This window comes from Trichechus manatus, unplaced genomic scaffold (assembly GCF_000243295.1).
Source record: "Trichechus manatus latirostris isolate Lorelei unplaced genomic scaffold, TriManLat1.0 scaffold00058, whole genome shotgun sequence".
NCBI lineage: Eukaryota > Metazoa > Chordata > Mammalia > Sirenia > Trichechidae > Trichechus > Trichechus manatus.
The window spans coordinates 2,442,836-2,447,951 of NW_004443994.1; the positions used below are offsets into that span (position 1 = coordinate 2,442,836).

General features: G+C 40.2%; 1 long non-coding RNA gene across 1 annotated transcript in view; it reads right to left on the bottom strand.

Annotated features, from left to right (window-relative positions):
• Positions 1-1,917, bottom strand: part of LOC111820995 (uncharacterized) — a 3,273-nt gene extending 1,356 nt beyond the window's left edge. Inside the window, exons 1-2 of the long non-coding RNA XR_002824477.1 lie at positions 1,688-1,917; positions 1,187-1,274 (exon numbers count right to left, since the gene is read on the bottom strand). This is a non-coding gene — a long non-coding RNA (uncharacterized LOC111820995). The remainder of the gene's footprint in view (positions 1-1,186; positions 1,275-1,687) is intronic.
• Positions 1,918-5,116: the final 3,199 nt, after the last annotated feature.

The following is a 5,116-nucleotide window of genomic DNA, read 5'->3' on the forward strand; positions in this document are numbered from 1 at the left end:
ATCATGATGTTGCTTATTGGTCCAGTTGCGAGGATTTTTGTTTTCTTTATGTTGAGGTGTAATCCATACTGAAGGCTGTGGTCTTTGATCTTCATTGGTAAGTGCTTCAAGTCCTCTTCACTTACAGCAACCAAGGTTGTGTCATCAGCATAACACAGGTTCTTAATGAGTGTTCCTCCAATCTTGATGCCCCATTCTTCTGGTACAGTAGAAGGTCGATGAAAAAAGGAAGACTGTCAATGAGATGGATTGACACAGTGGCTGCAACAATGGGCTCAAGCATAACAACAATAGTGAGGATGGCACAGGACCCGGCAGTGTTTTGTTCTGCTATACATAGGGTTGCAATGAGTTGGAACTGATTGGATAGCACCTAACTGTTTTATCATAATCTGGACACATGCTCTAATTTTAAGCCCATGTTAGTCTCTCTAATTAAAAACAAACAGACTCGTTGCCGTCAAGTCTATTCCAACCCATAGTGACCTTACAGGACAGAGTAGAACTGCTTCATACGGTTTCCAAGGAGCACCTGGTGAATTCGAACTGCCGACCTTTATGATTAGCAGCTGTAGCTCTTAACCACTACACCACCAGGGTTTCTGTCTCCTTAATTAGAGGGAAGAAAACCAAACCCATTGCCTTTGAGTTGATTCCAACTCATAGCGATCCTATAGGGTCGCTATGCCCCAGAGTAGAACTGCCTGATAGGGTTTCCAAGGCGTGGCTGGTGAATTTGAACTACCAACATTTTGGTTAGCAGCTGAGCTCTTAACCACTGCCCCACCAGGGCCCCAGAAGGAAGAAAGGAAAGGGAAAATAGGAAGGAAGGATGAAAAGAAGGAAGGAAGGGAGGAAGGGAGGGAGGGAGAAAGGCAGGGAGGCAGGGAGGAAAGGAGAAAGGATTGGCTAAGCCCTTGGAGGACAGCATGAAGCACTAGTGACAGGTTGGAAGCAGTGATGATTTCATCCCATCACAGTTGTTCCCATCTGTCCACCCACTTCTTTCTTGCTATGTCACTTTTCATATATATAAAAATCTATGGTTTCCCAGTGACAAACTACAGGGCTATTAAATATGGCAAGTAGAGGGAATATACCAACACATGAAAGAGTATAAATGAAATTAATCATGTGGGAAAAAAGCAGAATTCAAATGATTATATGTAAAACATAGACAACTAACCTTTAAAAGGACAGATGTAAATTTTGAGTGATGTAAGTAGCTAATGTTCATTTGACTCTTTTATTCTATAAATTTGCTTAAGTTCACACTGAAAGGAAATTTATAAATATATACAAAGTATTCTACAAGATTAGATTAGCTGTAGAGCTAATTAAGGGAAACTAAAGGACTCTGGGTTTAGAATGAAATGATAGGACCCTCTATTATTGGCAACAAGTTGAGGCCCATTCTAGGAATTCTAGAACAACCCATGGACTATGTGATTTCAGAACAATATTCTAAAGTAACAAATGTCAAAGCTTTTTAGTCTCTTCACTTCTTCCTCACTCCTGACCCAAAAAGGAGTTAATAATTTGATTATTTTTCCATTTTTTGCATGACTTTTCTGCCTCTAATTTTAGTTTTTCATTGACTTGATAAAAATGTTTCCTAAAAAATGACAGAGCTTTAAAATTCTCTAAGCTAGAAAAGACCTTGAGTGATTATCTTCCATCTCCCTACCTTTAGACAGTATCACAATAATGCTGATGAAGAGCCATGTTATTTTTAAAACCTCCAGAAGAGAAGATTCTACAACCTCCCAACATTAACAACCCTCACTGTCAGGAAATTCTTCCATATATAATCTAAGTCTCTCATGCTGCTGTTCAAATCACTTTCTACTCTGCAGAGCTGAGTTGATATTGAGAACAGCTGGTGTTCCGTCTCTCTGTAGAAATTCTTCATTTGCTGCCACTGCAAGGTAATGAGATTGGAGTTTCTGTTTAGCTTATATCCTTCTCCAAGCTGATTAACCCCAGTTCCCCAGCCTACCCAGAGAGTTCATTCATACCTTTATCTGTACTCCCATATCACTTTGTGATATCTCTACTAGAACATTATCACAATTTAGTGTCATTATATATTTGCAGGATGGTCTCCCCACCCTTTCTCCTTTCTTATTTGTGTGCCTATCTTTGTGACTAGTACATGATAGGCCCTTAATAAATAACTGTCCACTGAATGAATGAATGAGTGGATGAATGAATGAAATGGCACCCAGATAAACTATTTTCATCTAACCATTCAGGCATGGTTGTGGCTATCCTCTGTTAGTGAAGTTTCTTTTGATAATAAGTGACAGAAACTAAGATCATAGGTGGCACATACAGTTTGCACTCTGCTGCTAACCAAAAGGTTGGCGGTTTGAACCCACCCAGCAGTACCACAGAAGAAAAGGCCTGGTGATCTGCTTCTGTTAAGATTACAGCCAACCTGACAGAGAATGGATAAACCCTGGGAGTATGGCCCAGGACACCCTTTAAGCTCAGTAATGAAGTCACTCCTGAGGTTCACCGTTTAGCCAAAGATTAGACAGACCCATAGGACAAAACGAGATTAAAGGGGCACACCAGCCCAGGGGCAAGGACTAGAAGTCAGGAGGGGACTGGAAAGCTGGTAATAGGGAACCCAAGATCGAGAAGGGTGAGTATTGACATGTCATGGGGTTGTTAACCAATGTCATAAAACAATATGTGTACTAATTGTTTAATGAGAAGCTAGTTTGTTCTGTAAATCTTCATCTAAAGTATACTAGAAAAAAAAAGATTACAGCCAAGAAAACCCTATGGAGCAGTTCTACCCTGTAACACATGGGGTTGCCATGAGTCAGAATTGACTAGACAGCAACTAACAACAACCACAGCAACTAACTCTATTAGTTGAGCAAAAACTGAGAATGTATTGGAGGAATACTGGGATATCTCACAGAATCTAAGGAAGAATTAAACCAAGGCCCAGAAAGGACAAGAGCTAGGGCAGTTCATGCTTTTCCTTAGCAAGAGTTTATGGGCTTTCCATCCAGAGTGCTGCTATGTACTGTAGCTACCAACAACTTCCAGTAATCCTGCTTCTTCCATTTCAACATTTCTAGTTTATGAGAGAGGCAAACTGATTGGCCCGGCTTAGATCAGGTGGCAGGCCTGAGCTAATAAGCATGGGGAGGAGGGGCAGAGGGGAGCGGGGAGCTTTCTACTATAGAAATGTTATCAGGCTGTGAGGAGAGGGCATATCTGTGCATGTTGAGAAGGGAAACGATACATTTTGTAGCCACCACGAGAGGTACCTATACAAGTGGCCATTGATTCCTCAGGCCCATTGTCACTGTTGAGTTCCAGCAAGGCTGTAACAGAGCTGAATAACAAGATAATTCAAACTTACTTTTTTTTTTTTTTCTTTTTCTGCTTGACTACTTCTCTTTAGGCCCTCTGGTACCAAGATTTAGGAAGATAAAACTTGCCTTACTGCATTGAAATGTAAATTTCCTTTGAACTATGCATCAGTGCTTGAACTAATGAGAAATATTACCACAAGATTTACAGCACACAGAAAAATCTTTCTTTCAGAAGTTCAGAGCATTTTGTCATTGAATTGGTAGCAGACACATGCCTGAGATACTGAATTGCAAGGTACAATTACGTACTGGCCAAGACCCAAAACACCCTACCGATTGGCTCAGTATGCCTGCATCATCCTGTCCTGAATTTCCACCTGATGAAGACTCTGGAGAAGCAAGGAAGGGACAATGGATCACACACATAATAATAACACTTTTTCAATTTGAGTTTTCAATTTGAGTCAAATTCTTGCATATCTCACTTTGCAATTGAGTTAAATACCTATGATAGATTAAAAATGGCCACAAATTCTTTTTAGCTCCTGCCATTAAGAGCAGGGGTCAATTTTCTCGCCCCTTAAAATACGTCGGCTGGTCTTGGGACTTGGTTTCGCTGAATGAGGAAGAAATGACATTGTGTGAATTCCACACCTTGGTCTCAAGAGACCTTGTGAACAAGCCAAATAAGACGATAAGAAATCTCTAAATTTCAGGTATTTGCTACATAAAAATAAATAACCAGTATACCACCCAAATGCACAGAAGTTTCCAGAATCTAATATTAGAATAGGGCGCCAATAAGGCAATTACATTAAATATATATTAAAGATAATCCCTTGCCTCTTATTTGTTATGGCACAAATCTATCATTTTCTTTCTTCAAAAAACATACATACACACACATATATATTTACATATATTTGATGGAGATATATATATATATATACACATATATACGTATTCATTACCATCGAGTCAATTCCGACTCACAGCGACCCTACAGAACAGAACAGAACTGCCCCATAGGGGTTCCAAGGAGAAGCTGGTGGATTCCAACTGCTGACCTTTTGGTTAGCAGCCTGAGCTCATAGCCACTGCACCACCAGGGCTCCAACTTATACACATACATACACACACACACACATATATATGGTATTGTTGTGTGCCGTCGCGTCAATTCCAACTCATAGTGATCCTACATGACAGAGTAGAACTGCCCCATAGGGTTTCCTAGGCTATAATCTTTACAGATAAGAAGCCCTAGTGTTGCAGTGATTAAGCACTTGGTTGCTAACCAAAAGGTCAGTGGTTCAAATCTACCAGCTGATCCACAGGAGAAAGAGGTGGCAGTCTGCTCCTGTAAAGATTTACAGCCTTGGAAACCCTATGGGGCAGTTCTACTCTGTCCTATAGTGTCACTATGAGTTGGAATCAACTCGACAGCAACGGGTTTTTTAAAAATCTTTACAAGAGCTGATCACCAGGTCTTTTTTCCAGAGGAGCCGCTAGGTGGGTTTGAACTGGCAACTTTCGGTTAGTAGCTGAGCGCTTAACCATTGTGCCACCAGGCTCCATACGTATCTATATAAATCAAATTTATAGGCAAGTTAATCTTGATTTCCTGACATTTTGTAATAATTTTCATACTTAGAATTTGGCTAATCCACGATTGTTCCTCTCCAGGTTATTTAAGACATTCAGGCAGTCTATAAAATCTTCCTTATAACGTTAGACTTTTCAAAAATTCTCCCTAGTCTTTTTGCATCATTTACTGA